General features: G+C 35.5%; 1 protein-coding gene across 1 annotated transcript in view; it reads left to right on the top strand.

Annotated features, from left to right (window-relative positions):
* LOC138713023 (dipeptidase 1-like) overlaps positions 1 to 18346 on the top strand; it is an 876181-nt gene that overhangs the window by 338989 nt on the left and 518846 nt on the right. The window lies entirely within an intron of this gene.

Genomic DNA, 18346 nt, shown 5'->3' on the forward strand with positions numbered 1-18346 from the left:
ACTCCTTTTCTAAATCCACAAATACCACATATGAAATGAAACAATGAAATGATTAGCCTAAAAATGTCCCTTTAAGGGCAAAGGCCTCCTCTTATAGAGGGAGAGCTCTATTTGTCTCACGCGGTGAGCTACTCCGCGTAAGAGATGTTTATAACCTCGGAATTGTTCACTTGTTTCACATTCTGCACTGTGTTGTATTGTTCGCTTTTTTCTGTCGCACTGTTTTTAGTCGCTGTTCACTTGTCTTCTTAGGTTTCTCCAGTCTTCCCTATATCTTGCTCTGCTTGACCAATGGCTTCCTACACGTTCACTGAAGAGGTCGGCCCATCTTCTTCTTGGTCTTCCGCGTGATCTGTTGCCAATGCGGGGATCCTATAGTGTGACTTTCTGTGTCCATCTTCCGTCTCTAAGTCGTGCAACATGGCCTCCCCACTTCCATTTGGTGTTGGTGGCTTGCAGTGCTGGATCTTTAATTGCTGACATCTTTTGTAGCACTTCGTTTGGAACTCTGTCCCTCAGTGATAAGCCTAGTATCCTTCTCAGCATCTTTCTTTGGCATATTTGGAGACTGTTACGAAGTTTGGCAGTAAGAGACCATGTCTGGCACCCATATAACAGTACAGGAGTTACGTAGGTCTCCAGTATTTCTATTCTGAGTTTCTTGCTGAGTGATCTCTCCAGTATGATGAACTTGAAAGTCCAGAATGCCTTCCACGCGAGAGAAATCCTCCGTTTTATTTCCTTCTCTGTCTTCTGGTGGAAGGAGACTAGCTGTCCTAGGTATACGTATTCAGATGGTATATTGATCATAATTTCTTCTGTAGCCAAAATAAGCAAAAAAATTATAGGTATATTGTAGGACAAGTCAGCCATTTTAATTATTAATTATTAATTATCTAATGGTAGTAGATCTTGAAGTCGGACCTTATAGAGTGGAATCTCGCATGACACTGCTCAGCAATACAAGTAACCATATGGAGTCCTTGTTAGTGGCCTGAAACTAGAGTGTTCAGGTTCAGCACAGTGATAGTAGAATGTCTTTATTTGAGTGGCTTGGTTAAACATCACACGCACGTCTCACTCTTCGCGCTCTGGGAATGAGGTTAACTTGTTCTCTTGTCTCAGGTCGGAATAAGAAAGTTTGTCGCGGTCGATGAGGGGTGAAATATTTTTGAGGGGAGTGATGTGTTGACAGCTTCTGTGCTGCTACTCGTCACGCAGTCTGACGAGGAGACGTGGCAGAGACAGAAATTATCATCGCAAATGTCGCGGAGAAGGTTACCTACCTCCACAAGTCATCTGACATGAACCTCCTATGATATGAAGTGGCATAAGAGACGACAAGGAATTAATATTTCTAATTCGCTAGTTCTACTATTATTTTAATGATTACTGAACTAAGGCTGGTACACAATAAACCAGGAACGGAAACGAGAACGAGAACGGAAATAATGTTAAGATATATTTCCGTTCTCGCTCTCGTTGTCGTTTCCGTTCCCGGTTCATTTTGAACCAGCCTTAACCCTTAAATTGGTAAAACTTCATTTCTCACACTAGTTTATTAAACCGTGTCGGACTGTAAAGAAAACAACTATCGCAATGTCCATATTTTATATGTTGTGCAATATTATACTGGATGTACATAATAGTAATATGCGTTACAAGAGCGGTATGTTGAAGTTTTCATGTTCGAGGAAAAGTTTGAAAAAGCGAAACGTAGTTGAGCTTTTTTAATTTCCGAGAATTGAAAGAAAACATACCGCTCGTGTATCGTACATTATTTTGTGCGAAGATCGTTTATTACATACCTGAAAGAGGAATTTCTAATTAGTTGCAATGAAATCTCCGTCTTGGTTTCTGTTCAATGACGGCAAATTTGGAATACCAAATTATCTATCTTCAACACTGTTGCTTTAAAATGTTTTCTGTATTTACTATACTCCAGTAGGCCGTGATATACGTCTGTCTTTTTTTCCCCAGTCTATGATGAGTCTGGAATCTTGTTGATTTTTTCACGACTTCCTTAATGTTACATGCATCACGAATGCAGTAACTTTAGTGGAGTTGTAGAGTTTACTTAATTTTTGCAAATATTTAAAAACAATAATTAACAGTGCATTTTAGGTGAAATTGCAGTGGTAAATTTCCAATTTAAAATTTTTACTATATTGAACGTCTCTAAAAATAATATGTTAAAAGCCTAAAGCAGTAAAATCAATATGTCACTTAAGCGGTAAGAAGAGGGATATTGTTATGTGTGTTAGGTTGGGAATACTGAATGTGGAATTTCACTCTATACTCGATTATTATCTTAACGTATGCTCGATTACACTAACCTCTAGCGCTTGAAAGTGGAATTAAACGTCGGCGTACAGAGAAACAGACCAGGAAAATTCGCTCAGTGTCCATACTATATAATCCCTATTCGCTGGGGGCAAGTTATATTCAATTGCAGGCAATCCACAACTTAGCAGATAATTGTTACAACAATAGATTTAGGACTGGAATAAACCCGGTTAAAATACAAGTGGAAGCTGAAATTTCTACGTCATAGTTCAAGAGAGATAGGCCTAGTGTTCATTCAGCGTTTTGTAACTGTAATACAGATGCCTCCGAGGACAAGAATGGTCGAAGTGTAGTGCTGACCTAACATCTCTGTCAAGATTGTTGTTGGGTATCACTTTTCTTCTCCTATAAGTCCCTGTAGGTCGCAGATGGCTATCTATCTTCTGGGATATAATTAATGCAGCACGCAACGCACAAATCCAGACAAGGTAAAGTAATATTTCAAATGATAGTAACACGTTAATTTAATTCCGTTAAAGCGGTAGACTACGGAATAAAAGAGCATGGGTAGAGGCGCATTTTTCATCCTCTCATAAATTATTCCAGAACGTCTCCGACGTAATGCTTATTACCGAGTCTCTTTCGGAGAGAAAAATGGTCGATGGACCTTAGTGTTTAACGCATTACTTCCTTGTAGGTTAATGTCGATATCTAGAAACCTTAGTAATCTTACATGACTGTTTCCAGTAAAGTTCAATTAGTTGTACACTGACATTTTCTTTATTGGAATGAGGTTAGTGCAGTATGCAATACACAGGTTTACAAAGTTCATATTTCCTTTTCACGTATAGACTAACTCCTACTTTCGACGCACAGTAATAGAAAAAATGAAAAGATTTTTTGGAAAGGAAATTACGCTGACGTTGTGCGACTTCGGTTGCCATGTAAATGGTTACGTCATATCTCATGAACTCAAAAATGGAAGAGTTCAGAGCCATAGTGGGCTGAGCGCCATTTATTAAAAACGAAGAAAACAAGAGTTAAAATTAAGTAATTATCATAATTTAACGAAACATATAGCGAGTAAGATAAAGTATGCACATTAAAATTAAATTATATGTCAATTTTCATTAAATTGTGGTATTTACTTATCTTTAATCCTTGCCATCTCCGTTTTTAATAAATGGCGCTTGGCCTGCTGTGGCTCTGAACTCTTCAGTTCTTGTACAGATCTCGGATTCTATCTCTGCTGGGGAATGGCAGTTGGGATTCGAGCGCTTGTCAGGATTGAGAGCGTTGAGTACCAGTACAGCAAAACAAAAGACATCTGGTCGCCTTGCTCCCAACAGAACTGTTTTTCTGTTAGTTATGCGTGCGTCGGAAGTCGGTTCGGGTCTGTAATATGGCCAGAGTTACAGTTATCATCATCATCATCATCATCATCATCATCAGCAGCAGCAGCAGCAGCAGCAGCAGCCTTCAAGTGTTAGACCCAGTGGATCTGTTACGGTCTCTTGCCAGCGTTTCCTAGGTCTTCCTAAATTTCTTCGAACTAAGTCCTTCAAAATACCTACGTTCCGATGATGGTCGAGAAGAGATTATCCAGCAGTTTTTCTCACGAATCTCTGTTGTTAGCCGTCTTTCGTCGCAATTTCTTAGTGTCACAGTTATTATTATTATTATTATTATTATTATTATTATTATTATTATTATTATTATTATTTCATTCTGTTTACTAGACACGCTTAAATCTTGCAGAATATATTCAATTTATTTATCCTAATTCCATTACTCTAATTCCTGTACTTATAGACGTTACAGACAATCATACTATTTATATTCTCTAAACTCCTATCACCTTCTTTTTCTATACAATAAACAATTGATCTTTAATTGGATTGAGTTATGTAATATTTGCTTATGTGTATGTTTATTTTCTTTGATACGGGCATCGTCTGTTTTCGTACATCACCAAGCACCACTACCGTTCTTCAAATCATTGGCTCATTGCACAAACTCCCTACTCACTTAACTTCAAAGATTAAAGTCTAAAATTCCGGTATCTATTCATGAAGTAGTAAATAAAACCTGGTATTTGGCCAGATTAACAGTAAACATCTCCCTGTAATGAAACATTAATAGTGGAATTCAGCATTCGTGAGTATTGTGGTATGTAGCTGCGTACAAATGTTCTGGAGGAAATCATAATAGTTTACGCAACTTATATAGAATGATAATGCACAAAGACAACCTCTTCCTAACCAAGATCTTATCTTTGACTAAGCAGGCTCATGAGAAAAGCGGGAATATTTATTGTTCCTGCTACGTAAGACTGGGGGCGAGGATAATAGTATTTTATAGCAAGAAAAGGCGGTTGACAGAGTGGATTGGAATACACTGATGGGATCCTAAAGAAAATTGGAGTGTATTGAAAAGAGAGGAGGCTGTTCTGTAACCTTTACATGAAACAACGAGTCAATGTCAGGATAGAAGAAGAAATGAATGAATGAATGAATGCATGAATGAATGAATGAATGAATGAATGAAGTGCATTTATTGATACATAATAAATTACAGAAACTCATGTACACAAGATCCTTCGCACAAGCCTGTACGGCCATTCGTGCTATAACTGTACACAGTTTGAAACTTCAAAGAAAACAAAAATAATACTATAGACTTATTAATTTGTCCTACAGAATAATATCTGTAATACTCCTTTCTCCTTAAATATAAAAAATACTAATAATAATAATAATAATAATAATAATAATAAAATAGTAAAACAACAGTTATTATTAGAGCATTAATTTTTAACCCCATAACACGACAGACAGCGAATGTTAAATCAGCTGTACGGAGTATGGATGACGTGACTTGACCTTATGTACTTACGGATCATATACAAAATAGTTGCGGAGTTGTAAGACAGACCGTCCACGTAGAGCACATAGCGAACGTACCGTGTCAGTTATCTTTAGTTGTACAAGATCAGTGCGTTTACAATGCCGAAAGCAAAACGTTCTTTACAGGATCGTTTGAATAAGATTGTGGAGGACCCTGGAAATGAACATATAAAGTCACATGCCGACTCTATAATATGTGTTCTGTGTAAGACGTAAACAAGGGGAAGTAAAAGTAGGCTACTTGAAACAACATTGTAATTCGAAGAAACAAATTTACCACATAAATTTGTTCACCAGGGTAGGCAATGAACAATCGTCCATATCTACTGACAACCAGGTTAAGGACTCGGAATTTTACAGAGAATTATGTGAAATGTTGGTTAAATGTATTATATCATTTCATAAACTCTAAAATAGTTATTTTAAGGACTTTCTGGAAAAATATATACAACGAATCGTTCGCTAAGTGTTGCAGGTCGTGGTACTTTAAGGATTCTTGAAAACAATTACACGTTAGAAGCTCGCGATCTGAAAATGTCAGATGCCCTTAATTTAATAGAACTTGAAAGAAACGTGAATGTTCTAGATGTACAAGGTAATACTGTTGGCGAAAAAGTTAAGAATAAAGTTAAAGTTGTCCTACACAAGATCCCTGGTTACTCGGCATTGTGGCAAAAAACTGGCACAAGGGGGAGTAAAAGACAGTAACGTTCCTTATTAATTCCTGTTTGCTGCAGTTACGTTTTGTGATGGTGAGAGAAGTTTCTCTAAATACAAACTGTTGTTGATGATCGGAGGAGAAGATTTAATTTCGTTACTTTACGCATGCACTTAGTTATACATTGCAATAGTTGAAGTTCATTTGTTTCGCTCAAGAATGATCAACAGAAGTGACTCACTTTATATTAATGCGAGTGTACGTGTCCAGTGTCTCCCAGCGGGTACTCCACCCCTTCGATCTGATGTCAACAAACAGCGACGTGAACTCCATGTGCGCACAACTAAAAGGTAAAGAGCTAAAAATGAATGCTCTAGTTATTACTATTACTACAGTTATCATTAATTTTCACAATTATAACTAGTGTAACTTCATACCAAATTACACAAAAATAATAAAAATATTAAAGAAAAAAACACAGTGAAACGTATACAAGGGATAATTGTATATAGCCAATTCAATTTAATTACTTATTGAAACTGCAATAAATAATCGAAATAATAAATATAAAGGTAATACATAAAAAACACATACACATAATTAAAAAACAAACAAAGAGAAAAAAACACAAATACACAAAGAACATTATCCCCTAATTACCTTATTCGCTCAGTGTTAATACTACTCATTACAGCACTAATAAATAACTCTTCCCCTTTTTTTCCTTCGGCCCCGTCCCCCTCGGCCAGTTCCACCCTCACCTGTCGAACTTTTGCCATAAATTTTTCCACTCACAGAATTTAGCGTTATTTAATACATCGTATGTTGCCAAATGCCCCCTGCTAGATGTAATGAAGGACTCTGGCAGGAATCGTTTCCTCAGAGCTGCTGTGGCTTCACACTCCGATAAAATATGGTGTGATGTCTCGCCTCTACCGCAAAGAGGACATATTCTCGCCCCCTCTTCGTTGACGATTAAGTGCCCTCCAAGCTGATAAGGGAAGAAATGCCAGAAGGAAGTGAAATAGGGAGAGGACTACGACAGAGATGCCCTTTATCACCTACCCTGTTGAACATTTACTTGGATTTACTGAAGAACTGTTTTCAGAACATGGGAGGAGTGATAGTAGGAGGAAGATGAATAAAGTGCTTAAGATTTGCTGATGATATGGCGTTGTTATCAGAAGAGAAGATGATACTAAGGGATATGCTACTGGAGCTAAATGGCAGCTGTGAGCAGTATGGAATGAAGATAAATGCCAACAAGACGAAGATTATGGTCATAGGAAGAAAAGTAAATAAGGTAAACTTGCGAATTCTAAATGAGGTAGTAGAGCATGAGGGCAGCTTCAAATACTTAGCGTGTACTCTAAGCAGTAACATGAGCTGCAGCCAGAGTCAAAAGGAGGATAGCAATGGCAAAGGAAACTTTTAATAGAAAAAGGAGCATCTTCTGCAGACATCTGGAAAAAGAACTGAGGAAGAGATTAGTAAAGTGTTTTGTGTGGAGTGTGACATTGTATGGGGCAGAAACATGGACATTACGAAGAGAAACGAATAGAAGCATTTGAAAAGTGAATATGAAGAAGAATGGAACATGTGAAGTGCACAGACAGAAAAATAAATGAAGTTGTTTTGGAAAGAGTGGGTGAAGAAAGAATGCTGCTGAAACTGATCAGTAAGAGGAAAAGGAATTGGTTTGGTCACTGGCTGAGAATAAACTGCCTACTGAAGGATGCACTGGAAGGAATGGTAAACGGGAGAAGGGTTCTGGGAGAAGATGATGTCAGACGATAGACGACTTGTGGATACGCTGCCCCTTCTCATTTGTCTTCATTCTCTAAGACACCAAGACCTGCAGCAGAGAGTGCCGCTCTCAGTAAATACCATAAATTTAAACATCTTACAGATAATTGTATTTTTATCCTTTTTGCGGTTGAAACGTTTGGATCATGGTGTAGTGAAGCCAAAGCTCTTATCTCCACCATAGGCATAAGTTTAGTGCAGCTTTCTGGGGACCCTCGAAGCAGTCAATATCTACGTCAGCGCATTGGTATCGCCATTCATGGCGGTAATGCTACAAGTATTCTTGCATCCTTCCCTGAGTCCTCTCATTTAGATGAAATTTTCTTTCTTTAATTAGATATATGGATCATATGAGGAGACAAAGAGGAAGGCAGAAAATAGAAAAGACTGGAGAGTGCTGAGTTTGCAGTGAAAGACATGCCCTTGGGCAGAACAATGTGAATGATTGAATGCTTGCATATTTTAATTCAACTGAATTCAGTATACAATTTTTTTCTCTATTATGCTATTTGTGAGAAAATAAAGAAGTAAGGTCTGTATGTTTTTACAAAGTTTCTAGAAGAGTTTCTTCATATAAATATAAATTTTGTTTTCTTTTGGGAAAAAAGACGACGTCTGGGAAGAAAGAAATGCAATCGACACAAACCGCAGAGAAAATGACCACTAGCTATGCATTTAAACTAGTATCAGCAAATTCTAAGTTTACTTAATGTTAGTAAAAACATCAACTTCGTAAAATTATAGTGGCTGTAATCTGGAATAACAAACCCTATATGAAAAGAAAACATTGAAGGAAAATGCAAAACTTTCTTGTTATGAGAGAGTCTTGATACAATGGCAAGGTAAACATTTAGTAAAATAGAAAGGGAACAAGAGCAACTTAAAGTCGAGCGAAGAAAAATAGATGTTGGAAAGACAAATGTAAAAGTCAAGATAACAGCTAAATGATGAGGATTAAACAAACAGAAGTTAAAACGAGGCTGACCATTTCATCGCCTAGTAGACTCAGCTCATCAGATTGGAAACTGCTTTAACGATGCGTAAAACTTAAGAGTAAGGTTGGTTTATATAACAGATTTCGGATGCAATTATGATAAAAGGGTCACGAAGTTGACACATTTTTGTAATTATTTTGCTTGTTTCGCAATAATTAATTTCTTAAATCATATTGCGAATAACATTTCAATATTATTTCCCTTGAACAGTTACTAAGGAAGACAAAAATAATTTTTATTAACATTCCATGGTATTCATACATTGCTTCACAACTAGAATATGGAACAAGTAAAAAACTTAATACTAGTGTGAAGTCTTAATTTATAGTCACAGTCTAGTTGAAATATGTACAGAAGAGGTTTGCAATATAGTCTACTAGTGCAACACAAAGTTTTAGTATCAATTTCATGAAGCGTTATTGAATGTCATGAATTTACCCACAGAGTAGAAGGCTTGAGAAATTAGGTACTTCTTTAATTTGGCCCTAAATAATCTTATGTTTTGTGTTTCATTTTTTTATATCCATAGGAAGGCTATTAAAATTGTTTACTGCCATATAACGCACTCCTTTTTGATAGCACGATAGATTTGCTGATGGAGTATGAAATCATTTTTTGTCGCCTATTTATGCTAACAACTGTTGAATTAGTTAAACAGTTTTCACTTTTACTTACGAGGAACATTATTAATGAAAAAAATATACTGACAAGCCATGGGCATTATTTGTAGTTTTTTAAATAGTCCTATACGATTCCCTAGATTTGGCACCTACTATTATTCTACTTTTTTTGTAGTATGAATATATTGTTACAACCTGAGGAATTTCCCCAGAATATTATTCCAAAACTCATTACCGAATGGAAGTGTGCAAAGTATATTGTTTTTAAGGTATTAATATTTATTACCTTTTGCACATATTTGAGAGCAGAACATGCTAAATTTAGTTTGCGAGTATTTTAATTAATATGATTTTTTCAATTTTAACATATTATTGCTCTTTAAGCCAAGAAATCGTAACGACGGATTCTTTTGGGTGTAAATAATTTTATAAAAACAAATATTACTTTATTGCCTGAATTAAATTTTATGTTGAACGGTACTGGTATATAAAGATGTAAAAATGATCATACTAGCTACAAGTGAAATAGTTCTTAAGTTTTTATTTTTCCATATTTAAACAGGTACTAACAACTCCGTCCCTTTGGCTAGATCAGAGAGATCTTCAGTGACAGAAACTGTTAACATCATCATCAACGTACAGAATTATTTAAGGAAATAACTAAGTAGAAGAGAAACATAAAAAAATCTCAGTTAGTGCAATATCTGTGTAAAGAATGCCGTTTATCAAATCATTGACATGTTTGATAGAAAGGCATGTGTCTTTATCCGTCAATCTACAATATATTAACAGTGATTAGTGCCTCATTTCATCATCATCATCATCATCATCATCATCATCCACAACAAGATGGACCAGAGGCCCGTTCCTGTCACACAAGTTTATCCCTCCGTCTTCTTCTAGGACGCCCCACATCACGCTTTCCAAATGTACTGTACAACATCATTTGTTTTGTCAATCGTTCTGGACTCATTTGTAAAATATGATCTTTCTATTTTTTATTTCTGTCACTAATCAATTCTTCTAAATTAAACATTTTCAATTCTTCCCTTATTGTGAGGTTGCTAGCTTCTCTTTCTGTTTATCCAGCTATCGCTCTTAGAAATCTGACGTGTTGTGTTATACTTTATCATATTCGCACAGTAAAATAAATGTGTTCAGTGCAAAATGTGGCTAATTACATTAAATTTTATTGCAAAAAAATGGAATAGCTGCATTATTTCTTCATATGTAGTCCCTAAATTACTCATTATAATAAATTAGAGGGGATAAAATGAAATTCCTAGGTACCTAGGACATACTCTGAAAAAGAACAGAAGCTGACTTAAAATTTGAATTTTTTAGAATGTTTTTCTTTTGTTATTTTCCACATCTTTGAATAAGTGGAGCTACCTCGTTTTTGCGGTGAGCCCTAGTATGGCCATGTGATCAGAATGTATCCATACAGAACACCATGTAAGTTTCTAAATTACACCTCGACAGAAAGGAGAAATGTGGGAAAAACGAAGAAACTAGCCCAATCCAAAAGTGGAACAAGTCCAATGGCCGAACCCTTACAGAATCGATAATAATGATGATGATGATGATGATGATGGTTATGATGATGACTAATAGTCTATCCAAACTGAGTTGAACATCATCAATTTGTACTAATTTCTTTCGATTATTATTATTATTATTATTATCATCATCATCATCATCATGATCATCATCATCATCATCATCATCGGAGGGCAAAGGCTAATTGGGATTTCCGGTCTACGATCCTATTAAAAACCATGACAGAACTGACATTTTACTTGGGAATTACAGTGAAGCTCGGAGAGTCTAATAAATCAAATCCATTTTCCTCACCTCCACGCAGGAGCTCCCTAGAATCCTTTAAGATTGGAAAGGGAGAGTGGTGTGCAAAAAGCTACCGCATTTATCTTTCCCAAGAAAACTGCAAACATGAAGATCAGATGATAGAACAACATTAAGATACATGGATCATATGCATAGACTAAGAGGAATGCAGAAAATAGGAAAGATTGGGATATACTGGGTTTGCAGTGAAAGACCAGTTATTTAGCAGAACAATACGAATGAGTGAATTATCGTTACTATCGCTTTTTCATATTGATATCTCTTATTCCGTTACATTTTAAGAGGAAAGATTAATACTTTTTTTTTTCACTAATATTGGTGTGCGCAAAGAGCAATTTTATAAACCATTTGAACCCATTAATAATAATAATAATATTCGTACTATATTTCACATTCTACTGTGGGATGAAATAAAGCAATTAATTTTGATATGTGATGCATCACATTGCTAGATTTTAACCTATTTAAGTTGCATTTTATTAATAAATTTATGTTCGTTTGGTAAAAAAAATAAATTGCCAGTAGAATTTGGAATGCCGGATCAATAAAACACTTCAAACTTTATGAACGTTATATTATTTTATAACGTGAAATTTTATTTAAGTCTTGGCGGCTCTCATATGTAGAACATTTAGTGTGAAGCAATATGAAATCGTGAAAGCACCTTAATATTAACACTGTGTGTACATATTCAGCGCTTGACCATTTTCGCAGTCCAGCACACAGAGAATGTGTTTGTTCCTACCCGCTCTGTGTAAATCTCTCTTGCATGTTTCATTCGAGTATCATTTTCTTTGTTGGAGGAGAAGCGAAATGTCTCTAGCCGCTCCACGGCCTTGTTCTTTGGCATAACTAACCGCATTTAATTTACAGCCCGCAGTTTACCAAAACTACGTCTGCATTAAGACCACAAATTTACACAAAAAGCCCAACGCACTAATTACCTTTCTATGCGTGCCTCCGAAATATGAGACGCCGAGTACACGGTTCAACTCAAACACGAACTAGTTCTCTGCCTCTGAGGCTAAGAAAGGGATACAGATCCCTTTATTCTACGACCCTAATAGATGATACTGTAGTTATTTTGATAGAACAACTGCAAATACTACACTAGGGAAGACTGCTGTACATTTAGCATATTGTACCTTTGAGCATTTTTTCTTTTTTAATTTTTACTGCTACCTAGAGGACTCAAACTGAAGTAGATTGTAGAGAAAGCCGCTAAGTAGCTCTGGTCGTAGTTTCGGTTTGATATATACTAAAATGTGATTTCTGTGGAGAAAACAATTTTTTAATACCAAAAGTAAACATTTCGTTCATTGATGTATGTTTTCTAACACAAAATCAAATTGTATTTGTAACTATCAATCAAGTACAGTGTGTTCCCTATTATCTGGTGAGTAATAAAAATTTTGATTTCCATGATATATTCGTATATCTAGTTTTGGAAGCCATATTTGTTTAAACGTGCACCCTCTTGTACCTTTGGACACAAAACATCTTGTACCATGGAACATGTTCCAAGGTACATGATACTACAGGTTTTTGTTCTTCCTTTATTGTAAGATCATGTCACGAAGTAAGTCTGGAGTTAAGAGGCCTCCCCCCATTGATCCGGATGCCTTGAAGAAAGCTGCTGAAGCAGTTATTGCTCCTTCAGAAAATAAAATCTATATCAGAGATTTATGGTTTATGATGGCAAATACATTTTAAATATGTTTGTCAGTTTTTACAGCTATATTGCCATTTATATTCCATGTATTACAACTTACAAGAGGTTATGTTCCAAGGTACACGAATCTTTTGCACCTTCGAACACATTATATATCCCTTCATTTTATTTTTTTTTCATCCTTAATGGATCTGTAAAATAGGAAAATACGTAAGAAGTTGCAAAGGAATCTTAAATATTTATTTCAAATATTTTTTGCATTTAAAAATTTCATTTCCCAAAATATAAGATTAAAATGTGAAAGGTGTTTCAAGGTACAACAGACTCCCCTAGTGAGCAAAGATATAAGCTTATACGCACATGGACAAAAACATATAGGCTAATGCCAAGCACTTTAAGAATCAGTTCTATGGGGTATTTTTGAGCATAAAATGTTTTATGACCATGGGCTTGATTATCAACCGTTAAGGAGTTACAGCTGACTGAATACTACGAAAGTAAATTTTATCGTGCAATTCGATATAATCTGAGAGATTATATAAATATATTTTTTATTTATTCCATTATTTATATTAAAATTAATTTATTGTTTTTGTATGAATTGTTGACTAACAAAATAAAAGTAATAAATAAACCGAAACTACCTTAAACATAAATACTATTTATAGAAAATCTATATTTTAAGATTTTAAATCCAGTAGTTTTGGGCAGAACTAAGAGTCATTCAATTAAAATACACAGAAAATATTAATTCAAAATTTAATACTGTATTAATCATAAAATGTACACACTTCAGTTTGGAAGTTGATTTTAAAATATCCCTCCTTCCACTTCAATGCACTTGGTCGCACGGATGTGAATGACGTTTAGCTTTCCGTACCTCGGCACGGCTGTCCCTGATGAGCCCAGCTGATAATCACCATCCCTATCTTCCCCTTCTCTCCATACTTCACCTCATAGAGTAACCATCTATACTAGAACCTCTATTATCCGTGGTAATCAAGGGGATGGGCTGAACGGTTAATCGAAAAAATCGGATAATCCGTACCATAAAAGACTTTCGTAAATTTAGTGAATATGCTTGCAATCTCGTAAGCTCCTCTATGGTCTGGTATTGAACACATAGGTAGTGGATCACAACTTCACTGATTTAAGTGTGGTAGTTAATGACGGGTTGTTAGTTGCAAGAAAACTTATAATGGCTGTCTGTTGAAAGATAGGAAGAGTGGATGTCTCATGTTGTAAATTTACGTACTTTATACATTTTATCCTTGATTTTCACTAAATTCCATACAGTTGTGAGTCTAATTTCGTATTCTGAGATAAGTCACAGTTTGTCGTTCCCCAAACCACTCTATTTGACTTTTTGATACCTAGTACAACGCGATTTCTTTTGATACCCGTGGAAGAAATTTTATATAGAAGTTATATAGTACGAAAACTTGAACAGTAGACCATACTGTGTAAGGGCAAAGTCTGTAATAATTCTCTCTCGAAAGAATAACGTGCTAATATAATGTACAGAACTTCATATATTTCTGTAGGAAAAAAAAAAGCGAGAGGAAGTCGGATAATCCCACAATCAGTTAATAGGGTGACAGATGATTGGGGTTCTACTGCATTTAGTTTACGTTCCGATGTTTATATTATGATACAGACAACTCCAAAACCTGTTTCACAGTTCGAAGTTTGGGTTTTTATGTATAACTTTCAAACTAATGATATTCGGGCCTATGTTCATATCCTACTTAGTACTCAGACATTTTTTATGTTATTTTTAAGGTTCAATATAATTCTACACCTCAAAATAGTCACTGAAATGAAGAAAAGTGTAATAAAAGTTTTATTATATTTAACACTAGCCGTACCCGTGCGCTCCGCTGCACCTGTTAGAAATAAATATAAAGTAATTACATAATTAAAATAGGACGTTTGATCCAGGGAACAACTTTTACAACAGCGCAAGATAATCTGCTTCGCTCATTACCCATTTTTTTTGCATTGCATTTATTGCATATATATTTTATGTATTTTAACATGATTCAATTGAGCATAGTTAAAATTTGAATTATAAAATAATGGATTGCTACGCTAACGTACTATTACTGCATACTAAATCAATACACTCTCGTTGTTCGTTAATTCTCTGAGATTAAAATGAGTGTACATAAATATTATTTTAAGAAATACAGAAAACGAATGTACAAAATAGCCCATAAAATTTTCTGTGCATAAGAAGCTATTTTAATTTTACCTGTCCTCGATTTACTCAGACGTTAGCCTACTGTAATAACATTATAGCATTATGTCCATCTAGAGAAACTACACTTTCCAATGGTGAAATAATAATTAGACAAATCGGTTAATTTAGCTTCTGATATTACTTCATACAAATACAGAAACATTCTCTGTAGGCTATGTTTAATAGCTTTCGATTGTTGATGTCCAAAGCCCCTGTTTCGATTGTTGTTGTCCAAGGCCCCTTAATAGACGAAGTCATTTGTTCTTAATTCATTGCACCGTCTTAGATGGCGTTATTTTAACTTTAAAACTCACTATCTCATTAAATATCAGTCCTATCAAAATTTTGTTAGGAATAAAACGTATCGGAAATCATTTTTAAAGAAACTTTGATATGTAACATTTTTCACAAAAATCAATAATAAGCGAGATATTTCGATTTATTTAATTCAGGCTCCCTTATAACCCCCCTTTTAAATAAAGTATTTTGAATGCCATATAGCCTAAAATCTAAGTTACATCGAACTTAATTTATGTTCCAATTTTCATATAAATCGGTTCAGCCTTATCGCGTGAAAAGGTAACAAACATACAGACAGACATACAAACAAAAATTTTAAAAATGCGATTTTCGGTTTCAGGGTGGTTAATTATATATGTTAGGACCAGTTATTTTTGGAAAATCGAAAATTACCAAAAAAATTTCGGCTACAGATTTATTATTAGTATAGATTCAGAATCACCGCTTAAATTTTGATCCATCCATTACCTTTATTATGTATGTCCTTGGTTATATTTCATATAGGTTACAGTAAAATTTGTTCACATGAAGCAAAAATTATGAAATTAGCTTGTAAATATTAATTTTGAGACTGAAATCCGTATTATCTTTAATCAAATTTTCAATTAATTCGTGAAATGAAGAGATTGTTGTGTTAAATGTTAACCAGATTTTAATAAACTCATAAGTCAAACATTTTCAAACATGGATATTGAGTCATAGTCTATTTTAAAAATATTATTTTGCATACAGAAATATTCGTTATGCTTACAGCAACATTTCCCATTTCAAATACAGTAGAACTTGGTTATAGCGACCTCGTTTTCTGCGACACCTCGCCTATAGCGTCAAATATTCTATGGTCCCGACTAATTTCCCATAAGATGTATGCTTTTCTACTTTGCTTACAACGTCATATATATGTGTATCCATCTCGTACACCTGTAACGTCAAAACCAATTTCATTTTGGATACTAATGTAAGGTCCACATTATGCCAAGATTATGCAGACTGTAATATTTTTAATGCTGATGAAACTGGCGTTTTCTTTAAATTGACACCTGACTAAACCTTTAAATTTAAAGGTGAGAAATGTGTTGACGGAAAATTTTATTCGAAGCTCGAATCACAATTCTTGTTTGTGCAAATGCGGATGGAACGGAGGAATAAAATTGCTTGTGTTTGGAGAGTCAAAGAATCCCAGATGATTTAAAGAATGAAGAATCTACCAGTACGCTATAATGCAAACAAAAAAAGTCCTGGACGACTTCCGATTTGTTTGAAACTAAACTGAGGCGTTGGGATAGGGAGCTCCAAAGTCAAGAAACGGAAAATCCTGTTGCTTGCGGACAATTGTCGAGCACACCCTGTGCTTGAAGACCTTTAGAACATTATGCTTGTGTTCTTCCCTGCAAACACTACAAGCGTACTGCAAACCATGGATCAGGGAGTAATAAGGAGTCCCAAATGCTACTCATATCATTAAGACTGGTAGAAATCATCGAGAAGAAGCAGATCATACTGTGACATTGTTGGAAGCAATACGATCCATTGAAAAAGAGTGGAGACGAGTAACGGTCGAAACCATCCAGAACTGTTTCCGCCATGCCGGAATTCTTTCAAATCAGCGAAGTTGCAGCTGGTGATGCAGATGATGAAGATGAAGATGCTCTGACTTTATCTGAATGGCTGCGAAAAGTAAATGGTGATGTTTTGGGTCGGTATGATTGCGAGGAGTATGCGGCAACAGACGATGACATTGTTACAAAACGAGGCCCAAACGATATTGTGACAAGTGAAAAATGCCAAAGAAGAGAAGAAGAAATGTCTGAAGTTTCAATCCCTATTGTGATTGAAGATCTAGACGTCATTAGAGTTGTGAATCAAATCTGTAAAGCCAGAAGAGGGAGAAGCAAAATTGTGACTGAGATTATGAACATAGAACGTAATTTAGAAAGGGCCAGAGTGACACAAAAATGACTGATTATTTTACTGACATTGTCTGGCCCCGGAACAATTTTTCTCTTGAAATTATTCAAATCTGCTTTACAGGGAGCTTTACCTGAAAGACAAGATTTGCATAATATATACGTTACTGTGTACGTTAACAGAAAACCACAATTCCAAGTCACACAGAGATTGTGTGCACTCGATGTGGGTCTCTGGCGTTTCGTCAGCCCACGCGAGTTGTGTGGATATAAAGGGAAAAGTTGAGACGGTGTCGGGTGGAGTTCCCGGGTAGCTCAGTTGGTAGAGCGCTGGTACGTTCAACCAGAGGTCCCGGGATCGATATCCGGCCCCGGAACAATTTTTCCCTTGAAATTATTCATTGTCTGGTGAATCCATACAGCATGTTACTGCATGTAATTTGTAATGTAAGCCTATAATTTCGTTAATGGTATTTATTCGGCATGGAATTTCTATATGGAGTACAATTAGGTGCATTCATTTGAAAGAAAATGGTACTGAGATTAGCTAAAAACGTTAAATTCATTTGGAGTAGAGCATCGATTATCCGAATACCGATCAACCGAAACATTGGTTAACCGAAAGCGTTCCAGTCGACAAATTTGAATTTGCGCGCTCGCCATGTAGAAGTTTCGCTAGCGCTGTTTGCGAGATTTAGCGGCAAAAAAAAAAAAAAACGAGTCTCAGCTCTGAAGCAAAAAAAAAAAATAATAAAGTTTGGACTTCTTTCCCTAAATTGTAGGCCTACTGGCTGTTTTGAACTTGTCAAACTAGGCTAGTCAGATTTCTATGTTACTTGTAAAACGTGTGGTACAAAATATATAATTTATGTACAGTTTTGTGTTCAATATCAGTGTTTCTTTGTTTCATACTGCTCTTATGACACGGGTACAATTTGTTTTCGTAAATAATTGGTTATCCGAAAAATCAGTTATCCGAACACCTCCCGTCCTCAATTGTTTCTGATAATCGGTGCTTTACTACAGGCCTATTTGGGAAACTTTTATCATCCCTGTGTAGTATTTAAGTCACTTATGCATAAATTCAG

The sequence above is a fragment of the Periplaneta americana genome, chromosome 14, assembly GCF_040183065.1.
Source record: "Periplaneta americana isolate PAMFEO1 chromosome 14, P.americana_PAMFEO1_priV1, whole genome shotgun sequence".
Taxonomy (NCBI): domain Eukaryota; kingdom Metazoa; phylum Arthropoda; class Insecta; order Blattodea; family Blattidae; genus Periplaneta; species Periplaneta americana.